We start from the raw sequence: 20,066 nt of genomic DNA, 5'->3' as shown, positions 1-20,066 counted from the left end.
TGGAAAACTCTGGGGCAACCAAAACTTAGATTTCAGACACAGTCCCTCCTAATGCCAAAATGGAATTCTCCTGGAGGCAGCAGGTGGCTCAATTCATATAAGAACAGGGCATGGTAACTCCGGTCCTCCACTCATATCTTGGTTCTTGGGGGCATTCCTCAGTCATTAATTGGCATCCGTCATCCAGAGACCAGTCAGACAAAGCACATCACCTGGAAACTTCCATGCCCATACCACCCTTGAAGTACAGAGTTCACCCACAATTCCCTGCAGTTCTCTAAGAATATGCCCTTCATAGCAATGATAAATTTCTATTTCTTGAGGCACCATTGAAATGTCCCAGAAGTCTAGCCAAGGTGAGCCTAATGAATCACCTTGGCCCTTCAACAGAACAGAGTTCTTTAGAATATTTGCATATTCAAGGCTGCCAGGAGAATGTGGGGTAGATTATCTGTTATACTTCATGTATTTGGGGCTTCCTTTTTCTAGGTTACAAGTTAACTTTGTCCCTTCTGTTCACAAAACAGTTAACTTTCCTTTACCAAATTGTAACCATTTTCTGGTCCTGCCTTGTTGATGTTACTCCTAGGCCCTTTAGGCTGATATGCTGGGTGTTCTAAACTCTTCAGCCACACATTTTGAATTTCATGGTTTCCTTCCATGGATGTATGGTCACATCCATTGTGGATGGATTTATTAGGCTCTCAGAGAAGAATAATATTTCTCTTTTGGGGGGAGCTTATTGTAATACTTGTGATAATGGAAATGGACTGGAATTAAGGAGATATGCTTGTGGGGCAAGCCTCTCATCCCAACTCACTCCAGCATGTGCTGCGGTTATCCTGTGGCCCATATGAGGAAGTGTAGGGCCCACTTCACTTAGAGGACATGGGGATATGTCCACCTAGCCCTGCAGTGTTCACACTGGCTGACACTGCACTTTCTGCCAGCAGTCCAATCTCAGTGGGATCTCTCTGTTCAATTTATGTACAAAAATTGTCCTTCCTCTTCTATTCCTGCTTCTAACTATTTTGGGCCTCATCTCCCATTTCTGGCCCTGAAAGCCCAGCTACTATGTTTTCAATCCTTTGTCCTTTTCTTCTTCTGGATCTTCCCATCTCTGGCTCTACTGGGCTCTCTCCCATCCATTGAATCCCTGTACCTCTACCACCCTCTGCTTCCTGTCCTTGCTGAGTTTCTTCCACTCTCTACAGTTTGAATAGACAAGTTTTGCCTACATCACAGTTTTGCTGAGGGTTTGGAAGGGACCTGTGTGAACATTAAAAACCAGAGGCCCATGGGTTCTTTTATTCTTTAGGCAAACATTGACTGAGGCCTTTGAATGTGGCAGGCACTGTAGATGCAAGGTTAAATAACAAATATTTTCCACCTTCAAGGAGATTGGTTATTAGTAGAGGAATCCTGAAATTTGCAAGTACTGTGACAGTGCTTTTGAAAACATTAAGGCATTCAGGAACAATTTAGTGTATCTCTCCCTTGTTTAAACAAGGAAAATATGGTGGTAGACTCCTTCACTATACAGATTCAAGCCACTGTCAACTTTGACAACCTAGTCCTGAATTTTGATTTTTCTATGGTCACCACTGGGCTCTGGATCCCCGTGGCATTTTACACTGGTGATCACCTCCTTACTGAACTTCTTCTGCTGTCTCCTCAGCAGCCTTTCAAACAAACATTCTGCCTGCTCTTTGGGGGTTCCTCTTCCTTAGTTCACAGCTACCATATTGATGTTTTCTAGGTTCCATCCTTAACCATTCTCTGCTCTCTACACACTTCCCTAGGCAGGCCGTACAGACCTTTCGGTGGGTTTCTCAGTCGAGCCTACACTCTACCCTGGAACACTCTTCCCTACACTTTTAACTTGGTTGAGGTCTCCACCATCAGCTTTTCCCCACCTGAGTCTGGGTAGGCCCCCAGGGCAGGCTCCCCTAGCTTCCTTCACTTGCGCATCCCAATACCATATGCAGAATACTGCCTGCCTGCCCTCCCACCTGCCTATCCGTTCGGAGGGCAGGACCACGCCTGGGTTGCCCCCCTCAGTATCCCGGGGCCAGCCCTGAGCAGGTGCTCACTAACCGGGTGTGGAGTAAATCAAAGGATGTGTAAAACCTTGTCACAGGAGAGGACCGGCGTGGCTACACCCATAAGCTAGAAGTTGGGGACAGGCGTCGCCGGCTGGGTGAGAGGCGGCCCGGCGGGTCACAGCACTGAGGATTGGGGCTGGGGGCATTCAGAAGCAGGGGCGGGAGGGTTCCCGCCAGCGGCTGGCCCCTGAGCAGGGGTCCGGGCAGCAACAGTCATCGGCTACAGCCAGTCGTCTCCGCGAGGTCAGGCCACAGCAGTCGGGAGTGCCCTCCGCCTGGCCCTGCCCTGCTCCGGCTGCCGCAGGGCAACTACAACAGACCACCCCTCCGCCGCGCACTCACCCCCGCGCTTCACTTTTGGCTCCTCCCGGCCACCGTTGCCTCCATAACACCGCGCCCGTGACCCGGAAGAGCATTCTCCTTAGCAACTGCGGGACCGTGGCGGCGCTTGCCTCCCGGGAGACACGGTGAGGCCTCCCCGTCCCCTCCTCGCGCGCCCCACCTCGACCCCTCCCCAGGAGCGACCCCGGGTCTGGCCTTCGAGGCCTCCGCGTCGCTTCGAGGGGTACCTGCGCCGGCGGCCCCGGGCGAGTGCCCTCTGCCTCTGGAATCGCTCCCCGGCCCTGGCGTCGCCCCTGCCCACCCCACGCCCCACGCTCCTAGCCCACCCGGTCTCCCAGGCCCGCCTCCTCGCCCCCGAGCCCCGCCGGCCCTCCCTTGTAGCCTAGTATGGGGTCCTGAGAGGAGAAGCAGAGTTAAACAGGGCCTCTTGCTGTAGAGAGAACGCTTCCCGAGGTTCGGGTCACCTGTGGACGCGTTCTTGTGGGTCCGGATACGTATGTTTGGGATTGACAGGGATGAGGCGCCTTAGGATCCTTGAACAGCAGCCACTTTATTGTAATACTTGGTGTTTGCCTGCCGCTTGGCGCTTTACCAACTGGTATACTTTATCTGCTTCGTTGATCGTGGAGACTCATTTAATCCAGCGTTTTGAACTGACCCTTTAACTGGGAATTAGCTTTCCAGTTTTTAGTGCGTTTAGTATTCTGTAAGTTGGATTTTGTGTCTTAACAGTTCTCTACGGAAGGAGCTCTCCTTGGGACTGAGTAGGTTTGGGAGAAATTTCAAGTGGAATTTGCTACGTTGAAGAAGTAGGGGCAGGTGTTGTTAATATCTTTGATTTACATTTGAAAACAGGTTCAACACAATCTCTGTTAGAATCCCAGCTGGCTTCCCCTCCCCCCCCCAGAAATTGACAAAGTAAAATTTATATGAAAATACAAGAGACTGAAAACCTCCCTTAACTGAGTTTGAAGAAGTGGGACTAAGGAAACTCTAAGCCTTATTTGAACATTGTTGGATAACTACACTATAATTAATCCGATGACAGTGGAGCTAAAACTGAGACATATGAACAGTTTTCGAAAATGACATTATATGGGACTAAAATGCAGGAGTTTATATATCAAAATCCATTATTCAAAACAGTATAATTTCATTTCAGCTCAATAAGTAATTATTAAGTACTTACAGTGCTCAGCAATTGCTTAGAGACATAGAAGAGCCAGAGAAATTTATACGGGCATCTGAATTGATTTTTTTTGTAAGAGTTGAATAGGGATTTTCGGCTCAATTGCTTTGGGCATCCTCCAAAGATTCATTTGTGAAGATGCGCAAACTCTTAAGCAGACATTCTGTGATATTTTATTGCTTTCTTACAGGTTTGGTGCCCATTTATTCACTTATTCAACAAGTATTTGAGTGCTTACTTGGTACTAGGCACTGCGTTTAGCATTGGAAGTTGGGGAGAGTGAATGCATGCATGATCCCTGTCCTCAGCGGATGCAATCCAATTAATCACATGAATGTAAAACTGCAACTGTGACAAGTATTTGAGTTAGGGAAGTCACAGAAGTGACATTTGAACTGAGATCTGAAGGATGCACAGGAAGGGAAGAATGATCCAGTCAGAAAAAACAGCAAGGACAAAAAGACCCTGTGATGGCAGGGTTCATGGAGAGGACTGGGAACTTAAGATACAGATCTGTGTGTCGCTCAGGAAGAGTGTAGAAGAATCTAGTGAGAGGGGGTTGGAGAGGTGGGCCAGAGGGTGCTGGGCCTTGTAAGCAGGTTGAAGAGTTTCTTTGGAGTAAAGAGAAACCTCCGTACAGTTTTACTTAGAGACTTAGGCTAGATTGTGGGTGGGTATGACACAGTTAGATTGTGTTTGACTAGCCTGCTTTGTATCTTCTACTATTGCTTAGTGATTGCATTGTCTTCTCTTTCTTCGTTTTCTCAACATGCTCTTTCAGCTTTATTGCCGTTGAGGGAGACTCCATGTACCATTAGCAAGGCACATCTACTTTTTTTTTAATTGGGAAAAAGGAATTTTAGGGATTAGAATTGGACATTAGAAGTCAGTTGAGTTGAAATATTTTTGCATTAGTATGACTGCTAGGAGACTAATTTCTGTGACTCTTTTTAATTGTGGTTAAAAAAATACATAGTATAAAATTTACCCTCTTAACCATTTTTTAAGTGTGCAGTTAACTATATTTACATTGTTGTGTAACATCGCTAGGACTTTTTCATCTTGCAAAACTAAATTCTGTACAACTGCCTATTTCTCCTTCCCACCAACTCCTGGCAACCAACCTTCTACTTTTTATTTTCATGATTTCGACTACCCTAGATATCGCATATAAGTGAAATCATACATTTATACTTTCATACTCCTTCTCTGCAATATCCTCCTTCTCCCATCAGTCAATTCAAATCCTACCAATTCTTTAAGGCCCAGTTCCTCTCCCTTGTCTTTCAACTTGAATTAATAGATCCAGAGTGGAAGAGGCCTTAGAAATTATCCTGTCTTATTCTAGGCGAGAAAATAGAGTTCTGTAGAAGTTTCAGTGATTAGCCCAAGGACAGACATCTTAGTGAGTTGGGGCAGAGTTGGGACTAGAGCTCTGGTCTTTCAACTTCTGGGTGGGTGCCTTTACTGCTTCAGTCTGCTTACATGTTGTGATTTCGTGCTTTATTCTTTAGTTAGACCAGAAGTACCACTGAGGCGCAGAAACTGATTTTCACATCCCCACTCCAATATGTTGAGGCATATTCGATGCCTAGGAAGTATTTGTTGACGAATTGATTGTCTTTAGGACTTTCATTGCCTAGAAGGTGACTCTGCATAAAATTTTGAACTTCATTGATTCAGATCCTTGATTGTATTAATCATATTTACATTTGTCCTTCTGCAGTTGAATGATTCTTTCACTTTTGCCATCAGAGTTGAGACTCTCTCACTTTTTCCTGTCTTTATTGCATGTATTTGCCCATGGCATGTATACTTGGGTTCCCCTGCACATTTTGATGAGGAAGCCATCAGAAATGAAAAAGAACACATTAAACTTTTTAGGTTAGCTGATTTATTTTGAGGCAAAGGTTTATGTTTATTTGTGAGTTTTATTACTGCTAAATGGTTTTGAAAGAGTCATATTTGTACTACTTTTTATAGTGTTCATCTCACAATGCTTACAGACTAGTTGATTTTAGGTATTGGACTGGAAATTATTTTGAGGTGGCTCAGTATTTTAAGTACAAAAAAAGTATAACAAAGTGTTTTCTGGTGTGAGGAAGATTTGTAAATTTTTATTTTCAGTTTCCTCATTTATTCCAGACTTTGGTTTTCTGTAATGTTGACCAGCCTTATAGGATCAGCCTTATAGGATACAGTTTTTAGAGTATCCTTTTACTGTAACCTTCAAAAAGTTTTTTTGTTTTATCTGGGGAGTTTCTGTGGGAAATGAAGTTCATTTTCATTCAAGTACTACTAAGCACATGTACAGATCAAACTGTGGGCCTGGAATGGTTCTGTAAATCCCTCTGCGGTCCGGCTGTTGGTGCCATTGTTGGTGACGTGAGAGAAACTCAGCCAGAATTCTTGTTATCTTTATTAGACTGAGGGTGGTGGAACTGCACAAGATGCTTGTTCGTGTCATGTAACAGGAGGTAGAAGGATTTGACAATAAGAACTTTTCAGATAGCATTTTATTTGGAGCCATAGCAAGAACTTGATGCCCCAGAGTTGCAATTATGTGATTAACTCTCGTGTTGATGCTAGATTTAGTCAAGTTTAGTCAGCCATTAGTCTAAAAAAACTTCTTTCCCAATTTTTAAAAATTGTGATAAAATACACATAATATAAAATTTACCATCTTAACCATTTTTTGGTGTACAGTTCAGTGATATTAAATACATTCATAGTGTTTTGCGATCATCACCACCATTCGTCTCCAAAAACTGAAACTCTGTACCCATTAAACCACGATTTCCCATTCTTCCCAGCCTCTGGCAACTACTAGTCTGCTTTCTGTCTCTGTGATTTTGACTACTATAATTACCTCATATAAGTGGAATCACACAGTATTTGTCTTTTTGTGCATAATGTTCTCAAGGTTCATCCATATTGTAGCATATGTCAGAATTTCCTTTTTAAGGCTTGTATGTATTAACCACATTTTGCTTATCCATTGATCCATTGATGGGCACTTAGGTTGTCTCCACGTTTAGCTGTTGTGAATAATGCTGCTAATGGACATGAGTGTGCAGTCCAACTACTTCTGATTCCTTTCTTAAAACCCAGTAATAGCTGCCTCTGGGATGCACTAGTGATGGCAGACAAGAGATAGTGTTCCCACTAGTAGGAAGGGACTTTCATGTTACACAAAGCACAGTGAAAATGTCTGATGAAATTAGCTGGAGATAAGGGCCAGTGAAGAGGTACCCTGCCCTCAGAAAATGCCTTCTAATTAGAAAGTTAAGAGGAAGGGGATTATCATTTATGGAGCCCCTCCTATGTGTTGAGTAATTCACATGTATTATGTCATTAAATATCAGTTGTTGCCCATTGAGCAAGAGGATTCAACTCTTTTACTGAGGAGAATATAGAGGCTCAGGAAGTTTACTTAGGTCATAAGGCAGTAAGTGTCAGAACTAAAGTATGGACCCATGTCTGTCTGATTCCAAAGTCCATATTCCTTCCACCACACCACACTGTGCTCCTTCTCTAAATCAGGTTCTGATTTCAGCATGAATGCTACGTATGAGAACATCAACATCAGTTCCAGAGGAACCATAAGGAAAAGGGCAAGTAATGAAGTAGGCTGATACAGTAGGGAGTTACCTGTTCCCTGTGGTTTAAAAAAATCCTTCAAATGAAGGACAGTAATTGTCGGAGTGTTTGATAGACTTGAGAGCTTGGGTACCTAAACCAGGAGGAGGCAGGAAGTTATGTAATGCTAATTGACTAACTTTGCCCTTTAGATTCCTCTGAGGCTTCCTTTAATGAAATTGGATTGTTTCTTTCTCCCATTAGGATTTGATGAGGAAGAGGTTTGTAGTGATTGTTTAGGTGCTGAGGGATTTGGAGAGAAGCCCCAAACATTTCTGTTTAACTTCACCTCATTTAGAGAGCATTTCTCTACATGGGAAATAGTTGCTCCTTTCCCTCTTCGCCTTGGTCAGCTTTAGTTAGTTTTAGAGGATTGAATGTGAAACTGTAGCAGCAGTTATATGAGGGAGGAGATAACAGCGCATGGTTATTTTTGTTTTAATTGTACGTAAAATCAACAATTTACATGGTTTGTTATTCTTTTTAGTTATTTTACGTTTTTTAAATGAAAACATATTTGAATTGTTCATAGATCTTTTGCTCCAATAAGACATTTGTTTTCTTTATGATTTACTGAATTTTGACAGTTCAAATCAGTCTTAATAGTTTGGAAGTAAGGATGCCCTATGAATTTTATGACTAAAATATACATTATTAATAGGGAATACTTTTAATGATTGAATTAGGAACCAATTTGTATTGTGAAGCATTGTTAGTTATTGGTTAAGACCATATTTTTTAAAAGCTGGATAATTGTGTTGTCAACTTACTATATATTGTATGTATTAAAAGTATACAATTTATTAAGTTTTGGTATATGTATATACTCAAGAGACTATTATCACAAACAAGATAGTGAACATATCCATCACCCCCAAAGCTTTCATTACATCCCTGGCTCCTTGACCCCCATGCCAGATAACCACTGATCTTTCTGTAATTATATATTAGTTTTATTTCCTAGAATTTCCTGGAATTTTACATAACAGGAATCATATAGTATGTAGTTATGCTTCTTTCACTCAGCATAATTATTTTGATATTTATCAATTTTTTTTAGTGTATCAATAGTTGATCCCTCTTTAATGCTGAGTAATATTCCTTTGAATGGATGTACCAGAAGTTTATTAATACATTCACCTATTGATGGATGTATTGGTTGTTTCTAATTTTTAGTTGGTAACAAATGAAGTTGCTATGAAAATTTGTGTACGAGCCTTTGTGTGGATGTATACTGTTATTTCTCTTGGTTAAATACCTAGAAGTAGAATGGCTAGATCATATGGTAGGTATATGCTTAACTTTTAAAGCAACTGTCAAAGTTTTGGAAAGTGGGTGTACTATTTTGCATTCCCACCAGCAGTGTATAAGAGGTCCAGTTCCTCCACATCCTTGCCAACACTTGGTATGGTCAGTCTTTTTAACTTTAGACTTTCTTATAGATGTATATTGGTATCTCATTGTGATTTTATTTTATTTTATTTTTAACATTTAGTTTATTTTATATTTTTTTGGCTGTGCCATGAGGCATGAGGGATTTTAGCGAGCCTGCACCCCCTGCAGTAGAAGCGTGGAGTCTTAACCACTGGACCGCCAGGGAAGTCCCCTGGTTTTAAATTGTGTTTCCCTAAGGAAGTGATGCTCTTCATCTTTTCATGAACTTGTTTGCTATCCATATACCTTCTTTGGTGAAATGTCTGTTCAGATGTTTTGTCCATTTTTAATTGGGTGTGTTTCCTTATCACTGAATTTTAGAAGTTCTTTGTATATTCTGGATGTATATCCTTTTTCAGGCATAGGATTTGCAAATATTTTCTCCTAGTCTCTTTTTATTCTCTTAATGATGACTTTTGAAGAGCAGTTCTTAATTTTGATGAAGTCCAACTTACAATTTTTTCTTTTATGGATTGTGCTTTTCTTGCTTTATCTAAAAAATCTTTGCCTAAGTTAATATCACAATGATATTCTCCTATGTTCTGGAAGTTTTACTTGTAAATTTATGATCCACTTTGAGTAAATTTTTTTTTTTTTTTTTTTTGCGGTATGCGGGCCTCTCACTGCTGTGGCCTCTCCCGCCGCGGAGCACAGGCCCCGGACGCGCAGGCCCAGCGGCCATGGCCCACGGGCCCAGCCGCTCCGCGACATGTGGGACCCTCCTGGACCGGGGCACGAACCCGCGTCCCCTGCATCGGCAGGCGGACTCCCAACCACCGCGCCACCAGGGAAGCCCTGAGTAAATTTTTATATGTAGTGCAAGGTATGGATCAAAATTCATTTTTTAAATATATAGAATTCAAAAAAACAACGGAATCCAATTTTTTTTTTTTTTTTAGAACCATTTGTTGAAAAGACTGTATTCCTTCACTTAATTCCCTTGTGCCTAGGTTATACCTAGGTTGAAAATCATTACATATTTTTGGTTCTATTTCTGGACTCTCTGTTTCATTGATCTATTTGTAGATATTGATGCCAGTACTACACTGATTTGATTACTATAGTTTTATAAAAAGACTTGAAGTCATATAGTGTAAATCCTTATAAGTCATATAGTGTAAAAAGTTCTTTTTCCAGACTTTGGCTCTTTGAGGTCCTTTTCATTTCTGTATTAATTTTAGAATCAGCTTGTCAGCTTTCCAAAAAAGTCTGCTTGAGAATTTGATTCAAATTGTATTGAACCTATAGATAATTTGGGGAGAATTGCCATCTTAACATCTTCCAACCCATGAACATTTATTTAGGTTTTCTTTTCTTTCTCTCAGCAATATTTTGTAGTGTTCACTGCACATATCTTGTACATTTTTTGTCACAGTTAGCTCTATGTATTTTATATTTTTGATGCTATTGAAATGATGGTTTTTAAAATTTTATATTTTTGACTGTTGCTAGTATATAGAAATATGATTGATTTTTGTACATTGGCTCTTCTCTGTCAACCTGGCTATGCTTATTTCTTCTAGTAGCTTTTTAAATAGATTTCATTGGATTTGCTGCATAAAGATTATGTCATCTGTGAATACAATTTTACTTCTTCCATTTAAAAAATATATTTATTTATTTTTGGCTGTGTTGGGTCTTCATTGCTGTGTGCGGGCTTCAGTAGTTGTGGCACGTGGGCTCAGTAGTTGTGGCTGGAGGGCTCTAGAGTGCAGGCTCAGTAGATGTGGTGCATGGGCTTAGTTGCTCTGCGGCATGTGGGATCTTCCCAGACCAGTGATCGAACCTGTGTCCCCTGCATTGGCAGGCGGATTCTTAACCCCTGCACCACCAGGAAAGTCCCTACTTCTTCCTTTTTAATCTTTAACTTTTTATTTTTTCTTATTGTACTGGCTTCAGTTCCCAGTACAATGTTAAATAGAAGTGGTGGGAGTAGACATATTTGTCTTATTCCTGATCTTAGGAAGAAAGCATTTAGTCTTTCACCATTAAGTGTGATGATAGCTGTAGGCTTTTGGTATATTTTCTTTGTCAGTGAAGAAGTTTCCTTTTATTCCTAGTTTGCTGAGAGCTTGTTTTTTTTTAATCAGAAACAAATGTTGGATTTAGTCAAATGCTTTTTCGGAGTCTACTGGAAATGGTTTAATATAGTCAGTTACATTGACTTTCAAATATTAGCACTAACCTTGCATTCTCTAGATAAACCCTACTTGGTCCTGATGTATTATTATTTTTATATGTTGTTGGAATTTATTTCTTGAAATTTATTAAAAATTTTCCATCTGTGGTTATGACAGATACTGGTTTGAGATGATTTTTCTTGTAATATCTTTGTCTTTGTTTTTGGTATCAGAGTAGTGCTGGCAACCTTCAATGAGTTGGGAAGTATTTCCTTTCCTTTAATTTTCTGGAATAGTTTGTATAGAGTTGGTATTTCTTCCTTAAATGTATTAAGAACATACACATTTAGAATTGTTATTTGCTCTTGATGAATTAACCCCTTTAATGTTATGAAATGATCTTTAGCCACAGTAATGTTCTGTGCTCTGAAACCTACATTGTCTGATATTAATGAAGCCATTCCGGCTTTCCTTTTGTTAGTGTTAGCATGGTATATCTTTTCCATACGTTTACTTTTAACTTATTTGTGTCTTATATTTGAAGTGTTTCTGTAGGCAGCATATTATTGGGTGTTGCTTTTTAACTAGTCTGATAATGTTTTTCTTTTTGGCCATGCCACATGGCTTGTGGGATCTTAGTTCCCTGACCAGGGATCAAACCCGTGCCCCCTGCAGTGGAAGCATGGAGTCCTAACCACTGGACCACCAGGGAATCCCCCCTGACAATCTTTTAATTGGTGTACTTAGACCATTTCCATTTAATGTGATTATTGATATGGTTAAGTTTGAATCTTTCATCTTGTTATTTTTCTTTTTTGTCCCATCTATTCTTTGCTTCACTTTTGGATTAATTTTGTTTTTTCTAAAATTGTCCATCTCCCTTGTTGGCTTATTAATGGTAACTATTTATTTATTTAGTGGTTACTTTAGGGTTTATATATACATGTTAAACTTATCACAGTCTACTTTCAAGGATATCATACCACTTCACATATAAAAACTTTTTTTTTTTTTTGTCTGCATTGGGTCTACATTGCTGCATGTGGGCTTTCCCTAGTTGCTGTGCGTGGGCTTCTCATTGCTGTGGCTTCTCTTGTTGCTGAGCACAGGCTCTAGGGCGTGCAGGCTTCAGTAGTTGTGGTGCGCAGGCTCAGTAGTTGTGGTGCACGGGCTTAGTTGCTCCGTGGCATGTGGGATCTTACCAGACCAGGGATTGAACTCGTGTCCCCTGCATTGGCAGACAGATTCTTAACTACTGTGCCACCAGGGAAGTCCTTTTTTTTTTTTTTTTTTTTTTTTTGCTGTACGCGGGCCTCTCACTGCTGTGGCCTCTCCCGTTGCGGAGCACAGGCTCCGGACACACAGGCTCCGCGGCCATGGCTCGCGGGCCCAGCCGCTCCGCGGCATGTGGGATCTTCCGGGATCGGGGCACGAACCCGTGTCCCCTGCATCGGCAGGCGGACTCTCAACCACTGCGCCACCAGGGAAGCCCCCAAGGGAAGTCCTTTTTTTGTTTTGTTTTGTTTTGTTTGTTTTTGAAAACCTTTTAACAGTATCTTTTAATTTCCCTCCTGGCCTTTGTGCTCATCATTTTTTTACTTCCACATCTATGATCAATTCCAGTATACACTGTTATTATTATTTATAAGTAATCAATTGTCTTTTAAAGAGACTTAAATTTTATGAATTAAATCTTTATATTTACTCATAAGTTACTTTTTCTAGAGCTCTTCATTCTTTTGTGTAGATCCAGGTTTGCATCTTTTATCATTTTCTTTCTGCTTTGAGGACTTTAGTGTTTCTGGCCATGAAGGTTTGCTAGTGATGATTATTTCAGTTTTCACATGTCTGAAAAAGTTTGTATTTTGCCTTTGTGTTTGAAAGATATATTTGCTGCATAAAGAATTCTAGATTAACATTTTTTATTTTTAATCAGTGTTATAAGGATTTTGATTCACTGTCTTCTACCTTGCTTGTTTCTGACAAGAAATCTGACCTCTTTATTTCTGTTTCTTGTACTTAATGTGTCTTTTTTTTCTCTGCTGCTTTTAACATTTCCCTTTAGACTGGTTTTAACCAAATTGATTATGATTTGCCTTGGTATAGCTTTATGTTTCTTGTGAAACACTGAACTTCTTAAACTGTGGTTTTGTAGTATTCATCAAATTTGGAAAACTTTCAGCTGTTATTTCTTCAAATATTTTTTCTTTCTTTACTTTTCTCAGTCCCCTTCCTCTGCCCTGCTGATTTTAGTTATACATATATTAGGTTGCTTAAAGTCCCACAGCTCACTGATGCCCTCTGTTCATTTTTTTCTCTTTTTTTCCTGTTTTTCATTTTGGATAATTCCTATTGCTTTATCTTCAAGTTTACTAATTTTTTCCTCAGCAGTGTCTAATCTGCTGTTAATCCCATCCAGTGTAGTTTTCATCTCGGATATCATCATTTTTATTTCTAGAAGTTTGATTTGGATCCTTTTTATATCTTCACTGTTTCTTAACCTGTTCAGTTTTTCCTCTAACTTTTTAAACATACAATTCTAATAACTACTACTTTCCTGTACTTTTTCATTATTCCTATATATTTCTACATTCTCTCCTTTCTCTTTGTCTCTCTGCCCCTCTCTTTCTCTCACACACACAGTACCCACATACACCCTATTTATTAATGAAGTAATGCAAGATAGATAATAATTTCCCTATTTTGTATATTTGGATATAGGCTTAAGAAAGCTAGGTAGTTTGGTGTGCTCAAAGTCAGACAGTTAATATTCAGATTAAAATCTAGGTTTTTCATAATGCCTGCTCTTTCCATTACTCCTGCTTCAGTAGGAGAGATAAGACAAGTGTTTAAAACAGAAGTAAGAGTAGGGATGGCACCATAATAGAGAAGGATTATGAAAGATCACAAGGGAGTGTATAGGTTATAAAAGACTTCCAAGGATGCAGGAAGCATTTGGGATGAGCCTTGAAGGACAAGTGAGATTTTGCATGATACACTAGGAGGGCGAGATAAGAGTGTATTGCAGTATGTGAGGTTTGGAGATAAGAGTGTATTGCAGTATGTGAGGTTTGAAGAGTGAAGCATGTGTTTAGCTGAATTGGGTGTGAATATGGAAAGCAGAGGACTAGGGAGGTTAGGTTAGACTGAATTGTGGAGTGTTTGTGTGTGTGTGTGTGTGTGTGTGTGTGTGTGTGGAGTGTTTTTGATGTCTGGCTTTATCACAAGTTTTTTAATATATCTTGTCTTTTCAACTGCTGCATGCCTCTGACACAAAGATGGAGTCTTTTAAAATTTCCCTACATTCCTTAGTACTGTCTTGCACATAATTCATTTATAGCTTTTCTTACTATAGCACCCTTAGTTCTTCTTTATTAGTACTTGTGATTGCATTGTTTATTGTATAAGAAGTCTTAAATCTTGTGTTCATAAAATTCCTTCCAAAGAAGTCAGCATACTTTATGCTAATTCATTTATTGATTGTCTCAGCAGTCAGCTTACCATACCCTAAGAGTATCCCACTTTCTCAGGCATCCAGAATCCTGCTTCAACTTAAGGGTCATTGTGTAATCTTGTATTGTTCTAATGAAAGGAATGCTCAGATGATAGTGTTGTGGGCAGAGCCCAGGCCTGTTTCTCTGGAACTTTTTTACTTCTGGCTGATAGGGAGGAGTACATGTGGCACTGTCCTTGAACTCACAACTGCCCACCACATGCAGAATTGGCCCTGATATGTCAAGTGCTCAACTGGACTCACTCCGATCTTTGTATCTCAGAGGAATTGAGAGCTGAGGTTTCATCCAGGGTTTCATTGAATTTCAGTTGGGTAAAAAATAATTAATGGAAAAATATCTTACTGTTCAAATCGCATCATTCCTCTTGTAATGCTTTTAATTATCTCCTGCAAACCTTTTTACTCTTTAGTTCTGAAAAGTGCCCTCTTTGCTGGAGCTCCCTGAAGTGATTGCTAGTGGTTCTCAGTGAGTTTAATCAAAGAGCACATGCCTTTTGCTGTAAACCCTCCCTACCCCCATGAAATTCCTTGTTAATGCAACTTCAGAAGAAAAGAGGAAAATCAAGGATTTGCTAACTCCTAACGGGTGGCTAGTTAGGACACTATAGAACCAAGCAGATTTTCAGTGGCAAATACTGAATCTAGAATTGAAAGACTATATATGTATTTACATGCATTTTTGTATGGTCTTGTTTGTTTTTAAATGGTAGTCTTTTATTAAATACTGAGAAGTTACAAAGTAATGTATGCAAAATATGTGTAAGGTGTACAGAACACTAGGACAGTGAATACCCATGTACCTAACTGCCAGTTTAAGAAAAAAATTGAAGATCTCTATGTTCCTGTTCCTTATCCCACCTCTTCCTTCCCATTTCAGAGGTAACCTGAATTTTGTATTTGCTTCGTACTTGAACCATATAGTTTGTATCCTTAAACTGTTGTTTAATTTTGCATGTTTTTGAAATTTATAAAATGAAATCACAATGAAAATATTTTTCAGTGATTTGCTTCTCTCTATAACATTATGTGTGTCTGCTTTGGTCATATTTTTGCAAGTATTTAATCCTGGGCTGCTTTCACTTAGTGTAAATTTATTTCTTAATAATTTTCCTCGTTAGTCTTATAAAGAATGTGATTCATATGTTTCTACCTTGTAGAAATAAAAAATGGTAATGCTCTCTGACTGGATAAAAATAAACCATTCTCCTTTAAGGCATTTAATGTACTCTCAGGGCCTTCCTTTGTGAGTGGGCAGGAGCCCTTTAAGGTGGTGGTTTATTTTTCCTGCCTTTCCTCTTATACTTCACCTTGGACAGTCTGGACACGCCCCATTCTCGAACTAGGTGGCTTGGTGGTTCTTTACCCTCACTGCAGAGAAGAATCACCTGAGGAGATTTAAGAATACCCATGCCTGGGCCAAACACCAACCAGTTAAATTTGAATATTTCTTTTTGCGACTGTTCTTATCTTTTGCCTGTTCTTTTTTTTGTTATTGTTGTTTGTTTTGTTTTGTTTTAGTTGTGTTGCTTTCATATTGATTTGTAGCTCTTTACATATTCTGTATATAAATCTTTGAAGTCTTAAATGTTGCAAATATTTTCTTCCAGTCTGTTGCTTTGTCTTTATGGTTTCTTTTGGTTTACAGAAGCTTTTAATTTTTAAAATTTGAGTCTCTTTATGGTTTCTGTGTTTTATGTCTTAACTAAGAAGCCTTTCTTTACCCCTAGATTTTGAGCAATTTTCTCCTACATTTTCTTTTAATATGTTTATAATTTTACTTCCAACATTTAGCACTTCAAGCCAACTGTAGTCTATTTTTTATGTATAGTATTAAGGATCTAACTTTGCTTTTCTCTAAGCAGATAGCCAGTTGTCCTATTATCATTTGAGTGGTCTTTCCCCCACTAATTTGAAATACCTTTTTTAGAATTTCCTAAGGGTCCATTTTTAGACTCAGTTTTCTTCTAATGATGTTTTTGCCTATTTCAACTATAATAATATCATACTGTTTTAATTACCATTACTTCATAGTATGTCTTCAAATCTGAGAGAGTAAATCTTTTCTTGTTACTCTTCCTTTGCAAATATTTTTCATCCATTGTGTACACTTTTTTCTTCCATTTGATTTTTGAAATTATTTTTTATTGGTGTGAAATTCACATAACATAAAATTAACCATTTTAAAGGGATACAGTGGCATATCATGCATTCACAGTATTGTACAACCATCACCTCTGTCTAGTTCCAAAACATTTTCATCACCCCAAAAGAAAACCCTGTACCCAGTAAGTAGTTGCTTCCTATTCTTCCCTTTCCCTATTTTCTGGGAGTCACCGATCTGTGTTCTGTTCCTATGGATTTAACCTACTCTGGATATTACATATATAGTATATGGAATCATACATGACCTTGTGTCTGTCTGGCTTCTTTCACTTAGCATAATGTTTTTGAGGTTCATCCATATTGTAGCATGTATTAATTCTTTTTGTGGCTGAATAATATTCTATTGTATGTATATGCCACAATTTGTTTATCCATTAATCTGTTGATGGACATTTGAGTTGTTTCCACCTTTTGGCTATTGTGAATAGTGCTGCTTTGAACATGTGTGTACATTTATTTATTTGAGTAACTATTTTCAACTCTTTTGGGTATATACCCAGAAGGGGAATTGCTGGGTCATGTGGTAATTCTATGTTTAACTTTTTGAGGAATTGCCAAGCTCTTTTCCACAGTGGTTGAACCATTTTACATTTCTACCAGCTACGTATGAGGGTTCCAGTTTCTCTACATCTTTGCCAATACTTGTTATTTTCTGGGTTTTGTTTTGGTGTAGACATCCTTTTGAGTGTAAATGGAACCTCATTGTGTGTGTTTTTTTTAAAATATTTATTTGGTTGTGCGCGGTTTTAGTCACGGCACACAGGATCTTCTTTGCCGCGTGTGGGATCTTTTAGTTGTGGCATGCGGGATCTAGTTCCCTGACCAGGGATGTAACCTGGGCCCCCTGCAGTGGGAGCGTGGAGACTTAACCACTGGACCACCAGTGGTTTTGATTTGCATTTCCTTGATGGCTAATGATGTTGGGCATCTTTTCATGAACTTCTTGGCCATTAATATATCTTCTTTGGAAAAATGTCTATTCACAGCCTTTGCCCATTTTTTTTTCCATTTGATTTTTAAGATGAGCTTCTTAGTTTCTATAAAAAAGTTGTGATTAGAATTTAATTGTGGTTACATTGAATTTTTTGACTAATTTGCAGCCAATAGCTTTATAATATTGAGTCTTGTCAAGAGCAGGGTTTGTTTATTTGTTTAGGTCTTTTATAATTTTAAAAATAATGATGTTTGAATTTAAATTAGGTCTTATATCAGTGTTATTAATTTTGTTCCCAGACATTTTGTGATTTTGGTTATTATTAAGAATTGATATTTTTCCTCTCATGTTTTCAAATTAATTATTGTGGGCATATAGGAATGTTATCAATAATTTCTTTGTTGATGTTGAATCTGCCCTTTCTGACATTCTTAATGAAATCATTACTCTTAATAATTTGTGAGTATAACCTTTGAGATTTTCTAGACAGACAGTTATATTATCTGTAAATATTGAAAACCTCTTAAACTATTGAACCAACTTGATTTATGAAAAAGCATAATTATTTTTAATTGTTAAGTCTAAATAGATGCTTTTTATTACTAGTGAATAGAGTTAAAATATATGTGTACATATATATGTATATATAATGTTGTTTGAGAAACATAATTTATACTCTTGTAAGAAACAAAAAATCAAACGTTACTAAAATGTATGCCTTAAAGTGAGAATCCTTAGTAATCCTACTTTCTAAAGAGAATTGTTGTTATGAATGTGGTGTGTCTAAATAGAGGTTTCATTTGTTACACTTTGAGAGGCAAAGACAGTTAAAGAGATGGTTCATTGCTAGACTGTTGGCATTTTTAAGATGGTGTAGGCCAGTGCCATATTTCACTTGAGAATTACATCCCCTGCTGTCCCTGGAATGATAAGAAGATAGTTTAATTTATATTAAAAATATAGGTAAAAGAAATTCTTCCTTTTCTTAAAAGTGTATGCCATTCTTTCCTACTCTAGTATAATAGGTTCCATGCTGTTCAAGAACTATGAAAATAATTTATTTTTTTGTATCTTTGCTTCTTAACTGAGGATATTTCTTGTTATCCTGGGAGACCTGGAACTTAGCAGAAGTATTTCTGCGTAAGGAGTGAGAAACTGTCTTGGCTTTTATGTAGGATGCACTGCACAGCAGATCCACATGGAGGAAATGGATTGGGCTGACAGTGGTTTAGAAGCAGCTCTAGTTTGAAATGGGGGCTAATGTGAGAGGCCCTGACTAGAGTGAATGGAGTAAATGTGGTTTTGCTCTAGAATGAGCTTCACTGACTACAAACTTGGAATTCATGTTCCAAGAGAAACCTCATGAAGATGAGAGATGCTCCTGAGGTCTGCAGAAGAATGCACGTTTAGTCTCCTAGAGCTGATTAAAGGGATTCTAGCTCCTGACAAGATGGAGATTGAGAGCTGGCAGAAACCTTAGATCCTCATCCTTTACAGCTGGCTTAGGCTTGTTCAAAGTATTTAAGGTCTTGGGGGATTGGAAAATAGTTTTGAATCAAGTTTGGCTTCTAAAGTGAAGGGTAGACTAGATACTGAGAAACAGCAAATCAGAGAAGATTAAATATGGTATTTAATGGGGGAGAACTGGAGAATATGTTGTTTTGGAGAAACTTATTAGAGACATATAGTCACTATATTCCTGGGAAAATTTTTTTAAATATTAAAAAATAATTACAAATGACTTATGTAAAGAATTTAAAAATAAATATAAATAGAACAAAATTCTTTTTTATACAAAGTTTTCTAACTGATTATTAGTGGAATATAATAAAGAGGCTATTAACTTTATATACAGATCTTCCTTGATGGGGTGACTTCTCAGTAAACTCTTCAGCCAAGTTGAAAACGTGTTTAATACACCTAACCTACTGAACATCATAGCATGGCCTTACCTACCTTAAACGTGTTCAGAACACTGACATTACCCCGCAGTGGGGCAAAATCATCTAACACAAGGTCTATTCTATAATAAAATGTTGAATAGCTCATGTAATTTGTTGAATACTGTACTGAAAGTGAAGAATAGAAGGGTTGTCTGGGTCTAGAATGGTTGTAAGTGTATCAGTTGTTCACGCTTGTAAGGGTGTGGGTGACTGGGAACTGTGGCTCACTGCCACTATTCAGCGTCACAAGACAGTATCTACCACATATTGTTAGCCTGACAAACGATCAAAATTCAAAAATTGAAGTACAGTTTCTACTGAATGTGTATCACTTTCACACCATCGTAAAGTTGAAAAATCCTAAGTTGAACCATCGTAAGTTGGTTCCAGATACAACCATCTGCGTTGTATTTGGACACTACTGAAGTCATATTGTAATGCTTTATCACTTGATTGTATTGGATTTTCTAGGTAGACAGTAATTTCATTTATAATTGATCATTTTGTCTCTTTTCTAATATTTATATTACCTTTTTTTGTTATATAGCAACAACTAGCTTCTTTAGAACAATATTGAATGAATGGTAAATAATTTAGCTGTTATAGCTGGCAGCCTTTTCCTGTTCTGGGAGTGCCTCTAGTGCTTTATCATTATCCATAAGTTATTTTCTGTGGCTATCTTT

General features: G+C 38.5%; 1 protein-coding gene across 3 annotated transcripts in view; it reads left to right on the top strand.

The window, feature by feature from the left end:
• The first annotated feature begins 2,259 nt into the window (after positions 1 to 2,259).
• The window catches only part of DIS3L2 (DIS3 like 3'-5' exoribonuclease 2), a 375,371-nt gene continuing 357,564 nt past the window's right edge, over positions 2,260 to 20,066 (top strand). Inside the window, exon 1 of one of the 3 annotated variants that reach the window (XM_082631002.1) lies at positions 2,260 to 2,572. The gene's annotated coding sequence lies outside the window, so the exon portion shown is untranslated. The remainder of the gene's footprint in view (positions 2,573 to 20,066) is intronic. The other 2 variants (XM_082631000.1, XM_082631003.1) reach the window with 2 other exon arrangements.

This window comes from Mesoplodon mirus (genome assembly GCF_964341445.2).
Source record: "Mesoplodon mirus genome assembly, chromosome: 8".
Taxonomy (NCBI): Eukaryota; Metazoa; Chordata; class Mammalia; order Artiodactyla; family Ziphiidae; genus Mesoplodon; species Mesoplodon mirus.
This window is presented reverse-complemented; position numbering and strand designations above follow the sequence as displayed.